This window comes from Clupea harengus, chromosome 19, assembly GCF_900700415.2.
Source record: "Clupea harengus chromosome 19, Ch_v2.0.2, whole genome shotgun sequence".
Taxonomy (NCBI): Eukaryota; Metazoa; Chordata; class Actinopteri; order Clupeiformes; family Clupeidae; genus Clupea; species Clupea harengus.
Window position 1 is genome coordinate 17,109,180 of NC_045170.1, and position 22,674 is coordinate 17,131,853.

At 47.0% G+C, this 22,674-nt stretch overlaps 1 protein-coding gene across 2 annotated transcripts in view; it reads left to right on the forward strand.

Annotated features, from left to right (window-relative positions):
* Positions 1 to 2,435: 2,435 nt before the first annotated feature.
* The window catches only part of elmo1 (engulfment and cell motility 1 (ced-12 homolog, C. elegans)), a 95,858-nt gene continuing 75,619 nt past the window's right edge, over positions 2,436 to 22,674 (forward strand). The window contains exon 1 of one of the 2 annotated variants that reach the window (XM_031586579.2): positions 2,436 to 2,774. The gene's annotated coding sequence lies outside the window, so the exon portion shown is untranslated. Of the gene's footprint in view, positions 2,775 to 20,193; positions 20,478 to 22,674 lie in introns of those variants that run through there. The other variant, XM_031586580.2, reaches the window with a different exon arrangement.

Sequence of the window (22,674 nt, forward strand, 5' to 3'; positions counted from 1 at the left end):
CTTTTGCTGAGATTTTGTGTGCTCTGAAAATAATTAGGGTTTTGCCCTATTGTACCTGCATAGTGCTGTATCTGCAGGGTAATGGACTTTTAGGTCACAAGTGTCCTGCGTGACAAATTCCCAGGTAGGCTGCTATTTTTAAAACTCGGTCATGTTTTAAACTGAGGTGTGAATGTTCATCTGCTCGTCTCCTAGATAATGGCGCCTCTGTGGGCATATCTACTGCATCTGTTGATGCAACAATTCCTGCTTTGTGTGTGTCCTGAGACAGACACACACACAGACACACAAATACAAAATCCCCTAACAATGTAGTCCTTCAGTGAGCTAACACTAACACCCAGCCCAGGAACACAATGATGAATAAACAAAGACACATGTCCACAACCAGCACCCTGACACTTCTCTCTCTCTCTCTCAAACACACACACACTCACTGAATGGCTCTGATTTTCTCTCCAACCAACTAGGGGAGGTGACCTGCGTTAGCACATATGGTGAGGAGTAAAAACCAGCTTCCTCCTCCTTTGATCTCCTAATTCCGCTCCGAATCCAGGAATCCCTCAAGAGAGCTAGGGAATATGTGTGGCATTTTGTAGTGGCCCTACGCCACATCAAACACTCACCCAACTCCACTCCTCTCTAATAAGAAACCCGGTTAGGGACCAGCCCTTTTGCTGAAGGAGCAGTATAGGGCTAGAGCCTCTGCCACACCAGCCCTCCCAAGCTGCTATTATAAGCCTAAAACAGTCCTTTAAAGGGACGGCACACCCGTATATCTTTTATAATATGGGTTTTCGGTTTGTGTGCTTGTTTGTCGGGTTTTCTGAAAAAACACACAGACTGCACTCTGCCTGCCGAGACTCGGAGGAGATAACGTGTCTCCTTAGTAACAGCGGGGTCCGTCTGATCACCTCTCCCTCCCGGCTGCTTATCCCGCTTTCCATGGCAACTCTGTTTCAGTGGCGCCCCTGCTCGGGGCATGAGATAAATCAGCACTATTGAAACCGTGTGTGTGTGTGTGCCTGTGTGTGTGTGTGTCTGTGTGTGTGTGCGTGTGTTTGTGTGCGTGCTTCATGTTGTCTTTTATCTGGCCGGAGGCATCAACCTCACAGATGCTCCTCTCCCAGGGAGGGTCTCACCAGGAGCTTAAGCGAAGCAGGGCCCCAAGAAAATGCTAACTTACACATTGTGTTATTTATTTATTTGAAGATACTTTCTGCTATGCATGGTGAATTCTTGCCCTCTGGGTATCTGAAAGCTTAAAGTGTTTCAGGATGGTTAGCTGTTTCGTTATTCATTACATCTTGCAGCATAAAGAGAAGTATTACTGCATAGTAATTTTTTCTAAATAACATTAAGCTATACTTATGTTATTCCATAACTATTGCATATCTATGTTCTTTAAAGTTGGTTTAGATACTATACTACATAAAATAAGTATTTAAAAGAGTAAAAAAGAAACCGTCCAAGTACTCCCTGAAGTATACGCCCTGTATTTACACTCTTTTAAACAGAATCCAAAGACCTCAACTCCAGGCATAACATGGCTTTGAGATTTAAGTCAAAATGCAAGCAAGTAATAGTGTGTGTTTGGGACACAGAGAGTAGGCTGCAGGTCTGTGTTCCAATTTAAGCAGATGATTTTGATTTAGTATGTTAACGGAAGGAGAAATGGCAGTGCAGGGAAGAATGCTACATCCATCTGTTGGTTGGATGGTTTGGTTGGTTTATCACAATGCGCTTTTCCCTAGGGTGTGAGGGTACAACAGTCCTGCGAAGATGGCATTTTAATGTAACATTCAGAAATAAGTTGCTTTAACACTGCTCAGGGATTACATAATCTTCTGAGCCACATGGCAATGCTTAACTAAATTAAAGAGATTCTTCAAGGGCTTTCAGAAGAGATTAAACTGTACCCCTCTGACCAGCCCCTCAGCCAAATATAAATATATTTGACTTTAAGTAGTTGCATGTATATGTCCATGGTTATATTAGTGTAGTATGACTGGCAGAAATGTTTTAATATTTATCTACGGTATGTATTATTTACACATTGAGGGTTTTGTTACAAAGGATACTCACAGACAGGTAATGTCTCAATGCTTGACTTAAACACGTTCTTGCTTTAGGCATCCTGGTATCGTCCATTGTTTCCTGGTTCTATACTGATAAATACTACAATATTATCATTTTAAAGAATAAAATATCACGGTTTATCGGTCAAAACATTTATTTTGTTAAGTGTTATATTATAAGAATACTATGCGCAAAAAATGTGACGCATTTAGTTTAGGTCATAGCCTGCTGTCAACAGTACATAGTGAATTAGGCTAATACAAAGGCATTCATTATTTAAAAGTCATTGTTCAGCTAATTCCCACCCACTGAAAGAGTATTCAATTTTAGCTGTCGCAGCATGAAGTAAATCGTATAGCTAGTTATTCATAACACCTTCCTCAGTCCATGTTTTTTTTAAGATACCTCAAAATATGTAGTTGTAAGACTGTCTTCATTTTTTGAGTGAATGAAAGTGTAGGATGGCATACTTATCTATTCAATTGTCAGGGTATGTTGTGCCGTAATTGGTCGATGTCGCTCGCATCGCTGGCAGGAGGAGAAGAGCCAACCAGCAGACGGAGGAGGAAAGAGGAAGTGAAAACATCAGCACTAACGCGGAGGAGAGCAGGCAAACGAGCTAGAGAGAGAACGACTGCTACAAAGTCCGAACATCAGCACTTTATTGCGGTGGAAAAGTCGCCTTACCTCGCCAGGTTAGTTAACGTCGGTACACGCACTTTGCATGAACCCACGCAGAGATTACATGCTTTGTCGTTCAAATATATGGTAGTTTCCGCCTTGAGGTGAAGCTGAGGGTACAGGGGAAAAAGGGAATCAACATTTGACCCAAAACCTTTTGTAACAGTAGCGGGTGCAACTGTCAGTACGTCTGCTTGTTGTCGGATTAACTTGGGTTGACTTCCAGATGTCTTGATTGCTCTTTGAATGATTCATTCTGATTGGTGTTAGCAGATCTATGAAGAAATCACAGTGACATAACTTTAGAGAGGAATCCACGGGGAAATGTATTTGCAATGGAGCGAATCGTGTTATTTACCTGCGCTTTTTAAACAGCAATTTTTCGTAAATACAATATAATTTGGTTCTCCCTAATGCTATACGAAAGTTATGTTTAGTTAAAGCGAGATAAATGTTCTGCATTGTTTGTTTAAGGGGCTTGATTGTGGTATGTTTGTTTTGGATTTGAAAATCGAGATTTCCGAGGCGACTGACTGCACCTTCGTCTTCCTTAATGGAAAAACATGCTAGTTATGAGATTGCAGATAACGATATCTTCATGCACCCTGCCTATCCCTTTTCCGGTTTCCCCTCTCTCTGCAGGCGATGTCTCAAGTGTAAAGTTAACGTTTGTCATCAACACTTAAGGCGAAACAAGGTTTTCTCCCGTTTTGTACTGCACGTGATTTTACGCACGCCCGGGGCTACAGTAAAACACATTTTAGTTTGGCCCAAGTCTTTTGTAATATAATTAGATTAGTGGGCTTTGTTGTGTTCTAATGAAGACTGACTGGACTGTGTCATATAGAGTTCTACGTCATCTACCATGGATTTACTACAAGTCTATTGACTACGCCTCAGTTATGTGTCACTTTTTTATGACATAATCACATGACATGCATGAGGCGTAGTCCTCAGACGAAAACTGGCACGAACAGTAAGACTATCCATCCGCCACGTTCATCTGTTGGTTGAATCACCAAATTAGCCGGCGGATATGATGACCTCACGGCAGCTCGTGTAGCCTGCTCGTGAGTTCGTACACTGTAAACACCACAAGAACAATGCGTGTGTTATTGGTTAATTGTGGCCATACAGTTTCCCTGTCTGACCGGAGTCCTGCTTGCCCGGCTTTCAACATCTGCCCTAATAATACACACAAGAGCGACTGCGACAGCGTCTACTCAAATATAAGTCCACTCATTTCCTTCAATACAATCTAGTCGCGCGAGTCGGCTTGTGGTGTCAGAGAAACACAAATGTGGGCTACCATTCAGCTAATAGCATGAAATGCCTACAACAAAAATAAATAATCCCCGGTGCAGTTTAGCGCATACATTTGTTACTTAAAGCGGCAATGATTAATACCATGCGTTCAAGTTCTGTCGCATGGACATAGATGTGTCTCTCTTTTCACACAAACACACACATGCACGAAGTCTCGTAAATCAATTTAGTTCAATTCAGATCATCTTTATTGGCATGAAAACTCGTTTTATAGGCTATTGTCAAAGCGTTTCTCTTCACTCAAAAAGTTGAATTGATGTAAACTGAACAAATCATAAAACATCCAACAGATGTAGTATGTGTGGGTGTGCAAGTGTCTGGGTGTGAGTTCTCTCACTCTCTCTCTCTCCACGCATAGACACAGATGTGTAGGCATATGTGCAGACACATTCACAGTGAACTCATGGCTATCATATAGGTCATGGCAGTCATTTTGTGAAAGTTTGTAATGTGTCCTTTTTGGTCTTTTTCCTCCTTTTTTGACACATGTCCTCCTTTTGAGGGTCATGACAGAGGCCACCCTCTTGTGCATACACTATGAATGGTCTAGAAGTGAGTTCATTTATGCCTGATATAGGTCACTGACCCCGTTTCCACTTTTTCATAAGCGCACACTTCTTATAGCATATATGTAAACAGTGGAGAATCTGAGAGCAGTTTGCCTGGACGCGTATGAACGTTGATTTGTGGCCTGCTGCGTTGCAATGCAAAAGTCGGTAACTGTAGATCCGTTTTCGTTAAGAAATATGGGAAGTGACGAGCAGAGTTCCCTGACAGAGTTGGCTTGTGCATTAACCACATTAGCAGAAGCAGCTCATTCAGATTCATCACACGTGCTCATGTGTGTTTTCTCTGGCAGTTTCTCAGCCTCTCACCTCCGAGTGCAACCTTGCCAATTTACGAGCTGTTCTCCGCCAGCCGTGATTCTCTCGCTCGCTCGCGCTCTCTCTCTCTCTCTCTCTCTCTCTCTCTCTCTCTCTTTATCTCTCTCTCTCTCTATCTCTCTCTCTCTCTCTCTCTCCCTCTCCCCCTTTGACTGTCTGTGTTGTGTGTCTCTGCGCCATCTTTTCCCGCATTTGAATTTGTTCTCTGCAGGATTTTGGGAGGGTTATGTAAATTGCCATCCTGATGTACTGATGTACGCCTCCATAGCTGCTTCTTTATCTGCTCATCATGGGAGAGATTTTGATCTGCGGAGAGAAGCTCTCCTGGCCTCCTGGAGCCAGTTTTATGGAGGGCTTATGTTCCCCTTAACTTGTTTTTGGCTGAGTGTCACCGACAGAGAGTAGTCCCTGGGGATTGTTCTTTACAACACCGGCACTTTGTTATGACTTTACGAATGCAAAGTTCTATGACTGCATCTCAAGGTGAAATGTTTTAGTTTTTTTTTCTTGGAAGAAAGTTTCCACGCTCATGATTACTCTCCTCAGTGTTGCCTCGGTTGTAAATATTGAGTTACAAAGTCTCGAAACAGCTTCTTGAAGTGAAACGGCAAACTGAATGGGGCTCTGAGGATTTCAAGCCTTGTGGTACTGTTTGTCTGTAGTCGTGTGACGTAAAATGCCAGGAAGGCTCATTGATTTATTACAGGCTGTATCGTCTCACTTCTCCCTCCCTCAGTCTGGCATAGGATCATGCATCCCTGTGAGAGGCCTGTCAGCAAGGGAGCCGATCTCTGACTGATTGTTAATTCACGCAGACCCTTTTGGAAAGCTTTTTAGCCGCGTTTCTCGCTCTTAGCTAAACTTGGGCTGCACCTGTATGTTCACCAGGCCATCTGATGTGCTTAGTGGGATGTTTAAAAATACGCCTGTGGGTTTTGAGCCTTGAGTCTTGAGGCAGGACTGGTGGAGCTGCTGGCCTATGGTAGCGAGTGTTGAGCGGGTCTTCCTGCCAAGGCCGCCTGGGATCTAGCCTCGTGGCGTCCATGTGGTAGGGCCCTCACACAGCTGTGTGCTGGAGGGTGCTCCAGATGTGTGTGTGTGTGTGTGTGTGTGTGTGTGTGTGTGCGCGCACAGTCCAGCTGTGTACAGTGCGCGTGTGTTTGTGTGTGTGTTCTTTATGTGTGTGGACATGGAAGAGTCTTTTGGGATGTTCGCTGCTCTTGGAACTGCTGCCTGCTCGGGTTGATTGCTCCTCTGACCATGCTGTGAAAGGCAACCTCACCTCTCCTCTCCCAAGGCAGATACATACAAGCAGATTATGGAACCGATCTGGCCAGAATCTGGCGTGGATGTGGTCTTTACCCTAGACGCCATCGGAGTCTATGATGGATCTGGCATAGGCTTGTCATGACCGGGTCACTTACCCACATATTAGCTGACCCTGGCCAAGCTCTGTTACTGGTCAGATGGGATCTGGCCACCACTTAGACATCCAGGAAGGACAGCGGTAACAGCGATCTCAATGGCTTGACAAAGGGGCGGCTTAGGAGCAAAGTGGCACGTGGCTGAGCTGAGGATCAATTCATGATGTTTTACTCTTAAGCACAGATGGGTGTTTTAAATCCAGCCATGATCCTGATGGCTTTCCCGGGATCAGGATGGCTCCTAAATCATCCCGGATGAAGGCGACTCGCATTAGGACAAGCCTTCGTATGGGATCTTGGGATGATGGCCGTGCTTTTTGCCATGATCTGGCCGGCTCTTCCCTGCTGTCCACCCCCACAAAATGAGTGCTTTGCTGCTGGCAGCAGTGGGGCCTAGTTGCACACATGTGCACATACACAGAGTGTGAGTCAGACAGATAGAGACTGGGACAGAGTGGACCCCTCCCTACACCCAACCACCCACCAACCCCCACCCTGCCCCCTCTGACATGGCGCAGGAGCCATCAAAACGGTTTGCCTGATGAGAATGGACAGTCCATATGGATGAGTGGGGCGCTGAGCTGGAAGACAAACTCTACTCTGAACTGGAAGCAAGCTCATTCTTTTTTGCTCTGCTGCTGCTGTTTCTATGAAGCCTTGTAGCGCTCTGTCTCTCTCTCATATAACTCCACTCTCTCTCTCTTTCTCACTCTTGCTGCTCTGCTCTTTCTTGGAAGGTTTGATGGGCTGAGGTTGTAATTCAGAAATAACTAGTTTATGTCCTCTGGTGGAGCCCCTTTTGTTAAGCCTGTAATTGTCAACACCCAGACCAGAGTATAGGTCTGGGAAAGGCCCGGTACTCGTACAGTGTCATTGTTCTTTGACGCGTGTACTCTGGTCCGCAGACTTAATTATGTGTGCGTTACCAAACCCGCAGCCCAGTAAGTGAGTGACAATTTGCCTTTAAACTTTAAATTAAACTGACCCTGATCTGTTAGAGAGTGTTGATTGTTTATGTTTGTTAGTATGGCTGTTTGTATGGGCGTGTGTGTGTGTGTGTGTGTGTGTGTGTGTGTGTGTGTGTGTGTGTGTGTGTGTGTGTGTGTGTGTGTGTGTGTGTGTGTGTGTGTGTGTGTGTGTGTGTGTGTGTGTGTGTGTGTGTGTGTGTGTTTAATCTTGTTTTAAAGTATGTTTATCTCTCTGCACTCTATCTCTCTCAATTGGATCAGCCATCCCATGTGTCAGAGCAGAAGAGATGGTGAGAGAGATGTGTGTGTGTGTGTGTGTGTCTCGTTCGTGTTTGTGTCATTGCTGACTGACCTTGAGTCTGAAAGCTCACAGTGAGCGAGCAGGGTGAGTGTGTGTGATAGAGAGAGGACTGTGGGGCTTGTGGGACAGCTGACGGCTATGGCACGCCTTGCCCATCGGCGTTTCATTCTCATTACGCGCTGGCTCTTACCCGTGCCTCTCTTCTGAGTGCATACAGATTAACCGAACTTTTTTTTGCTTTCTCAACACTTTTTCTCTTGCTCTCTCTCCTTTTAAAAAGGCACGCAGGGATTGAACATCTGGACCATTAGATGCCCTCTGTAAAAAGTGCAGATTACGTTTCAAACTCATCAATTTGTCAGCCATATTAAGCAAGCATGGGAGCAGGATGAGGAGGAAGGCTCTGTGCTTCAGCCCAGGATATTGCCTCCAGTGGGATAAGTGATATCTTGGGCTTGAGATGTCTCCAAAACTCTTTGATAATGGATAGTGTTTCAAAGCAACACCAGAGGGGATAAGGTTAAGTTTCGCCCCTGTTTCGCAAAGGTTAAAGGATTTAAGTCATTCCTAGGGTGTGTGTGTGTGTGTGTGTGTGTGTGTGTGTGTGTGTGCGTGTGTGTGTGTGTGTGTTGTTGTTTCCTCCCTCACTAGTAAGTAATAACTCAAGCTTTATCTCTCTGTGACCTATATGGTACCTCTTAATACATATATTGTCGTATCACACTTGCCCATATCTCACACAGCTACCAGGCATCTGTCTCTGCAGTGCGTAGGTCTATTTTTTCCGCTCCTCTTAATCCCCTGCTGATGGAGAAAGTCTCGTTGAAAGTCATCGTGTTCTTGTCAGACGTTTCCAGGGGATTGTCGGTGTTGTCTTGGTTCTGAGTGCTCTGGGCCTCCGAAGATGTCTCATCGGTGTCTTGCGAAGCCCGGGTGGTTGGAGTGTTTTGGTAAGTGTACCAGGTGTGGTGGGATGCACCCGTGTACCGGGAAAATCTCTGCAGTAACCAGAGGAGCGTGAGAGCCCAGCACTCACTGCTAACTGCTCTGACAAATCTCCTCTCATTTGTGGAAAAATGAGGGCAGGCCTGGTGGGAAGTCCTGCACTGTTTGACGAGCCTCACCTCTGTTCGAAGGTGGGCAAGTGGGGGGGGTATGTGGGTCTGGTAAGCCACTGGTGTGGAACGCTGTTTCAGTTGTGGAGCACTGTTTCACACCAGCACTGCAACACCTGGCTACCTACTTGTGTGTTTGTCTTTGCCCTGTGTTCAGCCAGAGTGCTCCTGAAGATCAGAATGAGGTGGGTCTGGAGGGCTGGAGGGAGGGATGGCTGAACATCTGTGGAGGCTGGCTGCTCGTCTCCCTCCTGTGCAGCTCGGGAAGAGCAGCCGCCTGTGAAGAGTTTGTTATTTTTCTTTTTTTTTCTTTGTTAAGGTGCTATTGTTGGAATGCTCAGCTCCACACGTGGTTGGCCTCGGGCTACCGTTCCAGTCGGAATGCACCCCACACCTCACAAAATGTCTTTTTTCCAGCTTGTTACCTTTTCGGTCTATTTCCATTTTTGTTGAACTGGCTTCTGTTGCTTGCTGTTGCTGTCCCTGCCCTTTCCAACCCTGACGGTGTTTCTCCCTTTGTGTCTGTCTTTGTATTCCTCTCTCTTTCATCTCTCTTTCTCTGTCTCTCTCTCTCTTTCTCTCCGTCTGGCTGGCTGTGTGTGGTTCAGGCCACCTGCTGCCATCTCCCGTCACACAGTCTGGCCCTCCCAGCGCCACGTTTCCAAACAAACAGTGACACTGTTCCGTGTGTGCCAGGACGAGCTCAGGCCGAGCTCATCATCGGGGGAAGGGAGGGGTGGGGGGTGGGGGGGGTTGTCCAGCATGCCCTCAGGACTACTGTGTGGCCGTGTGTTTGTTCATGCCATCTTCCTCATTGCCGCTACAGCTAACTGCTCCGTCAGCGTTGCTGGGCTTTCCCCAGGCAGAGGTTATCTGTGAGCTGTTCTGCTGGTCGGAGCGCATTTCACCGCCCGAGACCAAAACGGCAACACTACACTGGGGGTGGACTGCAGCGTTGAGGGGAGGGGTTGTGTCGTGTTGTGTGGTTGAAAACAGAGGCTGCTGTCTTCCGACTACAGGAAGTGCCACTGGAGCGCACGTCAGGTGAAGCCCCATGCACTTCCTGTTGCCACCAAGCAGTACTTCTCGGGTCTTTCATTTCCTCATCAAGCGGATGCCACGGGCCGTTGTCCCCACGGCAACCGAGAGCTGCAGAACTTCCTGCAAGGGCTGATCTCAAGGAAGGTGAAGGGTTAGGGCGAGTTTGGACGCATTTAGTGGTGATGGTGGAGAGGGGGGGAGTTCAGTGTTGTTTCGTGTCATGTCGAGTTAAAGCACCTCATTTCTCTTGTGCATAGGGCACATCTGTTTCGTTCTGACCTTCCGGAGAAACTGGCCTTAATCTGATCATGCAACTAACGACATAATCTGCCTCTGTATGAAAGCGGCACAGCAGCCTTGGAGCCGTTGCCCCAGCCAGCCCGCCCTCCCGCCCTCCCGCAGCCTCTGGCACTCCCTCACCCTACCCTGGGCACTGCCCCACAAACCCAGACACATGTGACCCATCAAAGAACACACAGCGACTCAGTCTTTTTGGAGCCCCTGTCTGTACCCCTTGTACCATAAATAGGCTCGGCTTGCTTCTCTCTCCATCCAAATGCCCTCGCCACAAATGTAGGGCATGCGTTGCCCGGCGGTTTGCTCTTTACTACAGGGAAGAATAACAGCCCAGGGCTAACCTCAATGAATGGGTTTCGACTGAGGCAGAGAGCTGGAACTCTCTCTCTCTCTCTCTCTCTCTCTCTCTCACTTACGCACACACACACACACACACTCTCTCTCTCTCTCTCTCTCTCTCTCTCTCTCTCTCTCTCTCTCTCTCTCTCTCTCTCTCTCTCTCTCTCTCTCACACTTACTCACACACACACACACACACGCTCTCTCTCTATCACTCTGCCTCTCTCTCTGACTTTCACATTTTCTCTCTCTACACATACAATCTATCTGACTCTCTCCTGACATTTTAAGACCTTGGAACTACAAGTTCCCCTTTGATATTTTACATCGAGAGACTGAAAATGGGTTTGGGTGCTGACGGAATAGCAAGGCTCTGACCGTCTGTGCTCAATATCTCAAAATCAGTGAATGGTTTTTCTCTCTCTTGCTCTCTCTTTTTTTTTTTTTTATAAACCACCTCGCTTTACCACACAGTTTATTCCGGCATGGACTGGATGGGGGCCCAGAGGCTGCCATTGTCAAGGCAGGCGAGGGCCCCAGTGAGGGGAGGGAGGGCCGTGACAGAGGAGCACAGCGCGGCCCCTGAGAGCTAGGGTGTTGGAACTCACCCAAGATAGAGGGTGAGGGGTGTGAAGTGTCTGACACAGCTGGGCGCTACCGAAGGGACAGGGGACAGCTGGTGTGTGTGTCTGTGTGTGTGTGTGTGTCTGTCTGTGTCTGTGTGTGTGTGTCTGTGTGTGTGTGTTTGTGTGTGAGTGTCTGTGTGTGAGGGAGAGAGAGTGAGATAGAGAATCATAGTGTTTCTATTGTTCCCTGCTCTTGTGCCATGCACACCTAGGAGCTCTGCACACCTCAAGCCCTAGACAGAATATTGCACACCTCAGATCTAATAAGATTTAGGTCTTCAGTCTCAGGCTTGAATACTTTTTAATCAAATGGGGACCAAATGGCAAGTTAAGTTTTAAAAAAATTAAAAAAATCCAAAGCTTATCTGAGGACTATGGGCTGTATTGTAGACTATATTTTGATAATGTCTGTGCCACGAACAAATGTTTCACACAACTCATAGTTAGTATCACAGTCATAGAATTACTCTGTTGTCTTGAAGATATTGCAGTCGGAAGTATGTGTACATTCTTTGGAGAGGGCCTCTGCTTGTTGACAGGCCAGTTGCCCCAGATAAGAGCTGATTCTGGGTCAGCCCTGTCTTGTATTAGGCTTGGGTCTGGCCTTGAACTGGGTCAGAAACGACAGTGCTGTGTTGGTTCCCCTCTGCCTATTGTGAGCTCCTTCTTTTTAGTGAACGAATAGGCTATACTGTATGTCTGCAGAAGCCATAAGCTGCCATAAGATGTGCTTTGAGGTGGAGATTGAACTGCGGTATTGTTGCCTGACCATTCCGTCGTTAAACCCAACTCATGGCTCAGAGCATGTTTATTTTTGTTTCGCTTTTAAGAATCTTTTCCAATGTCTGTGGTTAGGAAAGGGGAGAGGAGGGTGAAGAGGAGGGTGTGAGGCTACTGTAGAAATATGACAGAATTTATGGTTGGTCATCTGATAAACGACTATGTTATTCCTGCTGGGCTGTGGACGGAATACAAATCGCCGATTTTATAGAATAAGATGGAAAGAAAATGGTTTCTTTTTAAACAGACTTTTACACAGTCTGTGGATTTTTTTTAACTATTTTTTTTTGCTTGAAGTAGGACATGTATAAATAGCTGCAAATCAATCACAGAATGTTCCAGACCTCTTTTCAGGTTTTAATCTAGGGTAGTAAAAAACCACCAGGGATCGAGACGAGTTTTTGCTGCATTTGCAACATTGGCGCGGGGAATGGCCCTTCGTGTAATTCTCCCTAACAATGTTAGTCAGTTAGTGTGACAGTTATTCTCACTCCCTTTTCCAAATAGGTGAGATAAAACAAGGTCTCGTGTGAAGACGGGGACACGTTTTTACGTTCTTGTTTGTGTTAAGACAGACTCTGTGCGTCCTCTAAAAGCCTACAGTGAAAGCAGATAGAAAGTGAGTTGCAGATATTTTAGACATCCGAAATGAATACCTCCCACAACATCTCGGCGTGAACTGTGCTGCCCTTTCGTTGAGGAGCAATGGTGGGTGGGTGGACAGTGAGAAGCCGGTAATGGCTCATCTGAAAGGACTGATATTAGTTTTTCTTTTTTGGACTACATATTATTATTCACTTGCTGTGTGTGTGTGTGTGTGTGTGTGTGTGTGTGTGTGTGTGTGTGTGTGTGTGTGTGTGTGTGTGTGTGTGTGTGTGTGTGTGTGTGTGCATGCGTGAGAGCGCTTTGGCGCTGATTTATAAATGAACACGATGAGTAGAAATTCCGTGACCTTCACCTTTCCCTCTCCGCTGTCGTTCAGACAGTTCCACTCCACAGCAATGTTCCAGCAAAGCCAGACGACTGAATGAGAAGAAATTAGCGGGTATTCAGACCTATAAATTGTAAGAGAGAGAGAGAGAAAGGCAGAGAGAATATTCCGGATGCATTGACTCCAGCGTAACAGCTTTCTTCTACTATCATCTTTCAGTTTAAAACCATGCTGTGTTTGCGCCTTCAGGAGGAGTGGAGGATTGTTAGGCTTGCACTCTCACACTGCTGTTGTTTGGGGGGGGAGATCGTTGTGTTGTTTGAGCAGAACGAGAGTAATGGAACGTGATGCCATGCAATTATGGTAATGTTTTTGCTTTCTCTTTTCCTTCAGGGAGAGAAAAAGGGAGGATTAGCTTCAATTAAAATCCGGTGTGTGTTGTGTCTGTGTGTGTTTTTCATAAATGAGTGAAGCAAAAGCATTTGGCTACACTGTAATGCTTACCTAATCCCACTGCTCCAAACCCTCTGCTCGCACACGTACAATGACTGCCTTGGATTCTGAAACTGCTCAGTGGCTCTTTAAACATGGCCCATGCAGGGACTTAAGTATGCTCAACATGAATACTCAACACATGCCTGTTAAAGATTTATCTGCGTGTTCGTGCGCCAGTGAAACCGATTTATCCAGATTCATCCTTTTTTTTTTGAGAAATGGTTTCGTTCGTGTTGAGTTGACATGGCCACCAAAAAGTGACTGAATGCTTGAGCTGCTGTAAGCTGCTCTGCTGTCGTCGCAATTAACTCGTAATTAGTTTAAGCCCTGCAGCTACCTCATAACGATTCCAATGGAGTCTGCAGTTTATGCATGGCAGCAGCAAGTACTACTTTCCCCCCCCTCTTGATGCGTCAATACGCCTCTGGTCTTTTCCAACCAAATCGCTCGTTTCGCCTCGAATGGAATACCAACGGGGGCAAGAGCATTTATTTTTAGTTTTTATTTAAGGAAACGTTGTTTTGCTTCCTCTTTCCTGAACACGACAAGAGATGAACCGGCGTGCCACAAAGGCACCAGTGTGCTGGTAGGATCCTCTGAGGCCCATTCTGCTCTCTAACATGCGATTAAGAGAGTTTATTGGCCTCGTTTGGAAACACGCTCTCGTCTCTTATTTTAACAATGAATTGCAGAGGAGTTGGTGCTCTCTCAGTTACAACAACAATTCACAGAAACTGTTTCGATTACCTAATATGTGTTGGTGGGTTTGAGTCGGTGTTTTTTCAATGGGAGATGGACCACGTTTCATAAGAGTATCCATGTCACGAAGTCCTTTATATAGAACAGAGTATTTTTGAAAGAGCTGTGTGTGTGTGTGTGTGTGTGTGTGTGTGTGTGTGTGTGTGTGTGTGTGTGTGTGTGTTTCTCTCCAGCCTGCAGCCTACCTCTGCCCACTCGAAACTGAAGTGCTTCTGAGGGCGAAGGGAGATGAGCTCTTGTAAGGGGCGCAGCCGAGGCAGGGAACTGGTCACCACTAAAACCCGACTAGCTATTTATCTGTCCTTGCTTGCTTTCTTTTTTTTTTTTTTTTTTTTGCTTGTGTTATTTATTTATTTATTTATTTATCTAACTCCCACTTGCCCTGTGAGCTAGTGGTGCCTTCACACACCAACTCATTCACATTTTCTATCACTCCCTCTCTCCCGCACTCTCTCTCACACACTCTCTCTCACTCTCAAACACACACACACACACACACACACTCACTCACTCACTCACTCACTCACAACAGCAAGCATCTTTGGTGACCCTAGCAAATAAGTTAACTAAGGCAGTCCATTCTGTTTGAATGACCTTTATTCTTGCGCCTTTCTAGTCTGCGCAGCACTAGCACGAGCAGTTGGTGAAATGCAGGTCACAAAAAGTTGGAGGGTACACGGATGTCCGCATAGAGCCTCATGTACACCCTAGTTTGACAAAATCTACGTCACTCACAGACCCGCAAATCATAACATTGGCCTTACAGTCAGACGTGGGCAGTGCCATGTTACTCCATTGTCAGGAGAGCTTGACTTGAGAGCTTGACCCATGACCTAGTAAAACTGTGCTGAGGGAGGGGCTGATCTCCTCAGTTGGATCTCGTCCTCTCGGTTTCGCCACAAGTTATGCAGCGTTTACTGTGGAATTTCAGCCCATCATTCTTACTGATGATGGTCCTGTGTGATTTGAATGCTATTTGGGGTGAGGGTGAGGGGGGGGGGGGGGTTGAGGGGCGGTACAGTGATGGCATAGCTGGGGTAATTAGGGGTGAAATGGTCTCGGTGTGCGCTGGGGGACTCTGGTTAAACACAGGCCTTGGCACTCACTAGGCCTCTGCGTGGCTAACCGTCCTAACCTCCACCTCACTGAATGTGTGTACATTAGGGGGTAGGGGGTAACTGAAACACACACACACACAGATATAGACTACACACACTCACACACTCACTCATTCATAAACACATATTCACTCTCTCTCACACACACACACACACACACACAGATATAGACTATACACACTCACACACTCATTCACTCATTCATATACACGTATTCACTCTCTCACTCACACACACACAGTGATAAGATCCAGATCATTCTGCTGTTTTCCTATTTGTCTTTTATTTGGATGAGGGGGGGTTGGGGGGCAGCGGTGATGGTGAAGGGAGCAGACATTCCTGATATGGAACTGCATCAGTGGCTGGACCACAGGCTCTGGACCCAATCTCTGATCACTTAATCTCTCAGCTATGCAGTCCAGCCCCCCGAAGAATGCCCAGAGGCCAGAGGAGCCATACTGGAGTCTTGTGGGGACAAAGGGGCGGGCGGGGGGCTGAGGAGGGGGTTGTGAGGTTGGGGTTGGGGTTGGGAAAGGGAGGGGGGTTAGTTAGGAATTTAGGAATTTTTTGCATTGCTGTCATCCCCTCTTTTTCCACTGTGGAGTGGAGTTGGAATTCTGCTAGCGAAACCACTGGAGTGGGGGCTTCCAGATGCATTGTGGGTAGTGAAGAAGTCTTTGTCTCGGTACATGCTGGTCTGATGGGCTTCGTTGACTTGCTGAATGCTTCACTGTAGTAGATGTCTGTAGCGACGTCTGTAGCGACGCCTCTTCTTAAACTTCTCCACGGCTGTACTCATAAAGACCAGTGGTAATTGCCCATTGTACTCGACTCTCTCAGCCGCCTACCGCGTAGGTATTGTTCCCTCTTTGCCTTTTAAGATATTCCTCCTTGGCTTTGCTTTTATGTCTTTTCTCCTTTCTCTGTCGTCTTTTTGTCCCACTCTGTTCTTTCTTTGACACTCTTTTTGTTTCTTTCATCCTTTCTGTCCCACCATGTCTGTTGTTCCCTACCAAGTGCTTCAACAAACTTACTTTCTCCCTCTTTTTCTCTCTCTCTCTCTCTCTCTCTCTCTCCCTCCCCCTTCCTCTACCTTTCCTTTTCCATCTGCTGTTCTCTCCCTGCCACCCTATCCATCATCCCCCCCCCACCCCCAAGATTGGCATGAGCAGGGTGTGTCGCCACGGCGACAGAATGGGGCACGGCGGCAGCACCTCATCTTGACCCAGTTTGGGTCAGTGTTACCCACTGTGCTGACCGACCTCGGAGCAGAAGGTCACGCAGCCAGCGTCTCCCGCTCGTTCGGCCCTCACACCGGCCGGTTGGCCACGGCAACCGCATTTCCATCGGGCGACCCACAGTCCTTCCGCCCTCTGCCAGGGCCCCTACCAGTCATCTGCTTTCAGATGGCACTCGCTGGAAATGGCTTTAAATCCCCTTTTCTCAATAGATAAAGTTACCAGAAGCCAAATGGCAGAGAATTCTTGCGTTGTTGCTAATGCTGAAACGTTGTGAGGTGTAGTTTTTATTTTTTTATTTTTTTGAAAGCAGTGAAGTGTTTTCCCACGTAAAGCACATGCAGGGACAAATGACGCCGGCCTTATGTAACCAAACAGAAGTGTACAGCTGGCTCTCGCTGGTGTTTTGAAGTGGGTTTTTTATGAGGGATGGTAATGAGATAAAATGAGATGATTGCTAGGTGGATTCACGCACCGGTTTTCTGTGTGAACAAGTAGTGTCTTTCTCTGTCAATTCAACTCCGTTCAATTCAATGTGCTTTATCGGCAAGACGTATAGGCATTTGTATTGCCAAAGAAGACATGCAAAGCAGAGGGAAAACAAGGAACGAGAAATCTAAATGTCTATGTTTAGAGTTACATAGACTTAAAATAAACATAGATATTACTGGAAAAAAAAACAAAAAAATGTGTCTGTCTTTCTTTTTGTCTTTCTCTTTTTGAAAATAGGACGCTTAAACTGACAGCAAAGCAAGCAGAAGTTGTTGCATTCTCCCTCTTCTGTTCTAAAAGCACCGGTGTGTTCCGTGTGTGAATGAGTCAGCAGGGAAGCTGAATGCAGAGAGCTCCTGCTGCTGCTTTAAAGTAACACTATGCAACAATTTGACACTTTTTGAGGTATGGTTTTATAGGCAACTAGTATTGGTACCATCCCCATCCTATACTGCCAAAAGACACCAGTTAGTGTGTTGGCAAGCTTCTATCAGTGTCAGCTGGGCTGTTGGTGGTGTTTGCAAGGTTTTTTGCATGCCTTTTAGGTAGTTAGCTTGCTAGTTTTGGAACAGAACTCCGTATTGCTGCTTTAAGCTGTGCTGTGTCCCATACTAATTTACTCAAAGACTTGTATGCTCCTTCTAAAAACACTTGGGTTCACCCTCTCCCTCAGGCACACGGAAGTCTCCCTTTCGTACTTCCTATAACACTCTCAAACTCGTCACACGTGTGTTTTTTTTAGCAACTCCTGTCTGTCTCTTTCTCTGTGTTTTTCTCTCTCAGAATCACAGAAACCTCTCTCCTGACATGATTCCGCCATCTCAAAAATTCTGTCTGTCTATATACACACATACTCTCTCTCTCGCTCACTTCCACACAAACACACACACATGCACCCTCACAAGGGGGCCTGTGCTGCAGCGACTTCATCTCCTCCTGTCAGAGGTCTGTGTGAGTCGTGGTGAGCGGGGGGGGGGGGGGGGGTGCTGCTGCTCAGTGGGGGACTGGAGGTGCAGCGCTCTGAACCCGGCTAATTGGAAGAGGGAGCATCAAATATGCATCTCCAAGGATACCACCAGCTCGGTGGTGGCTACAGATATGTCTGTTCCTTCCTCTCCCTCTCTCTGTCTTTATGGAGCTTCATTTTTGAGGTCAGAGAGAGAGAGAGAGAGAGAGAGAGAGAGAGAGAGAGAGAGAGAGAGAGAGAGAGAGAGAGAGAGAGAGAGAGAGAGAGAGAGAGAGAGAGAGAGAGAGAGAGAGAGAGAGAGAGAGAGAGAGAGAGAGAGAGAGAGAGAGAGAGAGAGAGAGAGAGAGAGAGAGAGAGAGAGAGAGAGAATATTCAGAGCCAATCTTTGAAAAAGGCTTCCTTTGAGGAACTGGTTCAAACTTTGGAAGGAGTTTGGTTAAGTTTTGGTTAAACAAAAGAAAGTGAGAGACTCCTAATTCTTGATGTGGCCGGTAGTCAGAAACCTGGGGAAGCATGGTATGGAAAGAAGTGACTGTACTCCAAACTCACCATAAACCGCTCCGATTTACAAAACAACCTTAGGTTGTCATTCAGTTGGAACAGCACTCCATTTGACACAGATAACTTGACTTTGGAGCGATCTTGAACACACCAGCAGGATCAGTACGCCCCCTTACCCTCACTTTCAAAGCGCTATGTTGGGTTCCAGTGGACCTATGGTGCGGTGCAGAAGACTACAGAGGCCCAGCCAGGTTAGTCGCTTCAGAATTATGGACTGGGGGCAGTGATCGTGCTCCTTCTGTGCCAGAGCAGAAAACTAGTAGTGGCCTGATTCGCTGGAGGACCAAGGCTTCGGTAGATTGGGCTTATGGCTTGTAGCTCCAGAACAGGGTCATGTGCGGTGAAAGGTACAGAGATCCACTGGGTATATAGGGACATCTGGGGGGGAAGGTGAGGAGCCTTCTGTGAAATGTGGCCATTCAACCCAAATGAGTTAGTCATACTACTGAGTCATTTTCAGTCATTTTGGTGACAAGTGTTCTATACATTCAAACTAGAAGTGTCTAAAGGAGGGGTATAGATGCTCTCGGTTCTGTGCCTTTCTCTCTTCAAGTCCTCAGAGAGAGAGAGAGAGAGAGGTCTGTTGCCTAGCTGTGAACCCAATCTGAGGGCCTTCACCCCAGAAGAGTGTGTGTGTGTGTGTGTGTATACGTGTGTGTGACTATGTCCGACTCACAGCAGGGAGCCAGGGGAGCAGTTTGTGTTCGAGCACCACACTGCTCGTTATCCCCAACAAGAGGCAATTAAAGCATCATGTGCCGCTGCCCTAATGCGCCCTGACGGGGACATGCAGGAAGTTCTGGGCGGGAAGTGCTTTTTTTTCTTCTCTAGTCTGTTGTTATTGTTTTGGTTTTTGTTTTTCCACTCCCCATTAACCCCCTTGAAGCCAGGGTCCCACTGTTGTCAGAAAAACCCAGACCAAGCCTTGAGACCGCATCAGAGAGGTGGTGTGTTAGATGGAGGAAATGGAAATGTGTGTGTGTGTGTGTGTGTGCGCGCACTGTTGGGTAATCTCTTCTCTTTTTCTTCTTCTTCTTTTATCCAGACATCTAACCTTTGTGTGCAAGTGTGTGTGGTTTCGTATTGTTTCGAGCTGTAACCTCTGTGCTCTTTATGGGTGGGTTTATGTATGTGTCTGCTCAGAGTGTGTGTTTTTGTGTGTGTGTGTGTGTGTGTGTGTGTGTGCGTGTGTGTGTGTTGCCGAGTAAACTCTGCTCGGTGTTGCAGCCCTAACACATCGATCCATCCAGGCCTGTGTGATCCAGCGCTGCATTTCAACGTGTGACCCCAAGAGAGGACACAGCCTCCCGTCCCTCTCTCTCTCTCTCTCTCTCTTCCTCTCTCGTTTGTCTCCCATGTTAAAAGCAAATTTTAGTCAATAACCCCCCCCCCCCCCCCACCTGAGCTATTAATGGGGTGTTCATTCAGCCGGCGCCACTGTACCCACAGCGGGCCGACAGCTCTGAGGCTCTAAATGGGATCGAAGGCCTGGCTTCCATCATCGAGGCAGATCAATGGGCGTGAACGGGACAAGTGCTTTTGCCCCCATATTTTATGTTTTTCTTTAGAAGTCATGGCGTAGTTTAGCTTGTTCATATTTTGAATTTCGCGCCTTTACTTACTCTCTTCATCTCTCTCTCTCTCTCACACTTGTTCTCTCTCTTACTCTCTCTTACTTGTTCTCTTCTCTCTCTACCACTTTTTGTACCTTCCTGCAGCTGTGTGGCGGTAATCTCGTTTCCTCTTCTCATGACAAACGCCTACTTCCTCCCTCTGTTCACCTCTCTGTCTGTCACTCTGTCTCCCTCACTCATGCTCCCTCTCTCTCTATCTCTCTCTGTCTCTCTCTCTCTCTCTCTCTCCAACTCATTCTATCCTTATCCCATCGCCCCGTGAGGGCAGGACTGTAACACCAACTTGCTCCTTTTTCTGCTGGGACCTTTGAGTGCTCTTTGACGATGGCGTCGTTTTGAGAGACATCAGTACGTCTGTGCTGGGCTCAAGAGAAACGAGAGGCCCAGCACCACCTTTAAAAAAGTCGTTAAGATTTCCGGGGTGAGTTTCTCAGAGTTTCTCTGCTTTCTTCAGACCAGGCCCAGGACTGCTCCTTTTGAGTGCCACAGGGCGTGACCCCTCACTGTTTTCAGTGCTTCACTGTTTCCACACTACCCTCAGCCATGTGCCACCGTCTGTGGTCTGTGACAGTGTGTCAGAATGCTACGCTACGTTAGTCAGCCGTTATTTTCCTTTCATGTTCAGGCTGTCTGAGAAGCAGCAGAGCAGGAGTGCTGTTGAATGGTCTTGTTTACACTTCCTCTTAGCGAGGAATAAGTGAGATACTAATGCTTATTTTCAAGACAAGTAGTATTTTTGTAGAGTAGTTTCAACTTTTTCTTTCCTGTCAACCGGAGGATCAAGGCAGTTTTGGGGGGAGGAGGTGTGCGGGGGGCTCTGGTCAACCAGTGTCAGTCTAACCTACCCATAGCGCTCGCCGTCACGCCACAGAAGTAGCGACTTAGCGAAGAGCTCCGCTGCCACTCGTGAGCTCACAGGAGTAGTTTTGTGTGCTAGTTCGTCGACTCTTCCTCTGTACTGACTTCATTTTATTTTTCTCCTTGTTCTCGCTCACCACCCCACAGCCCCCACACCCCTCCGTGGCGTAAAAAAATAAAACACAAGAGGGGAGGTGAGACTCCTGGCGTCACAGACGTGTTAATTGCAGTAAGGGCGGGTTAAGATGAAGAGCCCTTCACTGAGTCACTTGACAGGATATCCTGTTTTAGAGTGCGAGAAAGCAGGCCTTGTTTTTAACCGTCAGTGTGCTGGGAGGGGAGGGGAAGAGTATAGAAATTGAATGAATCATTTTGAGAAATACATGGAATTTGTTCATGCAAAGTTTTTTAATGATGTTTTTCTGATTTATACCTCGTGCATGAGGCAGAAAGAAGTGTGTGTGTTTGTGTGTGTGTGTCTGTGTGTATGTCTGTGTGCATGCGTGCGTGTGTGCGTGCGTGCGTGCGTGCGTGCGTGCGTGCGTGCGTGCGTGCGTGCGTGCGTGCGTGCGTGCGTGCGTGTGTGTGTGTGTGTGTGTTCTTGCTTTACTCTGACAGGACAGTCACGACCTGAGAATCAAGCGAGGTAGATGGCCTCTACTTATTATCCGCCCTGCGCCTCCTCTTTCTATTGTTAACTTGTTCCCCGTCTCGAGAGGGGGCCCCCTCCACACTCACACTCTCTCCTGGCTCTCGTTACTCATCTTCTGGGGCTTTTGTTAAGCACACATTTGGGGCCGTGGGCGCACACTTCAAATGAAAAGAAAGACGAAGCACTCCCAAGTCCTGTTTAGCCAGCTTTTCACACTTGTCAGGAAGGGAGGGGGGTGTGTGTGTGTGTGTGTGTGTGTGTGTGTGTGTGTGTGTGTGTGGGGGTGTGTGTGGGTGTGTGTGGGGGTGTCGGTGTCTGTTTCCTTTTGCTTGTTTTTGCCCCTGTGCTGTTTTAAAGAAGTCCAATCTGCAGGAATGAGTGAGGGAGAGGGAGAGGGAGAACGAAACCTAATGCATGTATGTATGAGTGACTTTGGGATAAGTCATGGAGAGGTCCCAGAGCGCCAGGCGTCAGATTGTCTTTGGAGTGCTATGAAACGCATCAAGCCCAAAGGGTGAAATGTGAGGACTGTGTGTGTGTGTGTGTGTGTGTGTGTGTGTGTGTGTGTCGGAGAATAAAGGGTGGACATGTGAGTGTATAAGAGATGGAGTTGAGCCCAGCAGCCGTAACTCAAAGGCTCGTCTCCCAGGGCCTTTGTTTCTCTGCTCACATAACAGCCTCTGTTCTGTTTGTAGTGGTCTGGTGGTGGTGTGTGTGTGTCTGCACGGGGCCCGGGCTGTTCACAGAGGTGTCTGATGAGCTGCTAAAAGCCTGAGAGCCCTCCCCCGCCAGCCTGCACCCCCCCACCCTACCTCACTGAGCGGAATCCCAATGATTATGAAAGTTTAAGAGGATTAATTCGTATTCATGTTTCCTGAGCTTGTGTGTGTGTGTGTGTGTGTGTGTGTGTGTGTGTGTGTGTGTGTGTGTGTGTGTGTGTATGTGTGCATCAGTGAGCAGATTTTCTGTAGGTATGTGGAGGGTTCTGCTGCTCACCTCTTTTTTTTGTAATGGTTCTGTGGTATTTTCCTAAGATGGGTAGCTTGACCTTGTTTTAATCTACACATGGGAAATAAATTAATACAGACTGTGTGTTTTGCGCATGTGT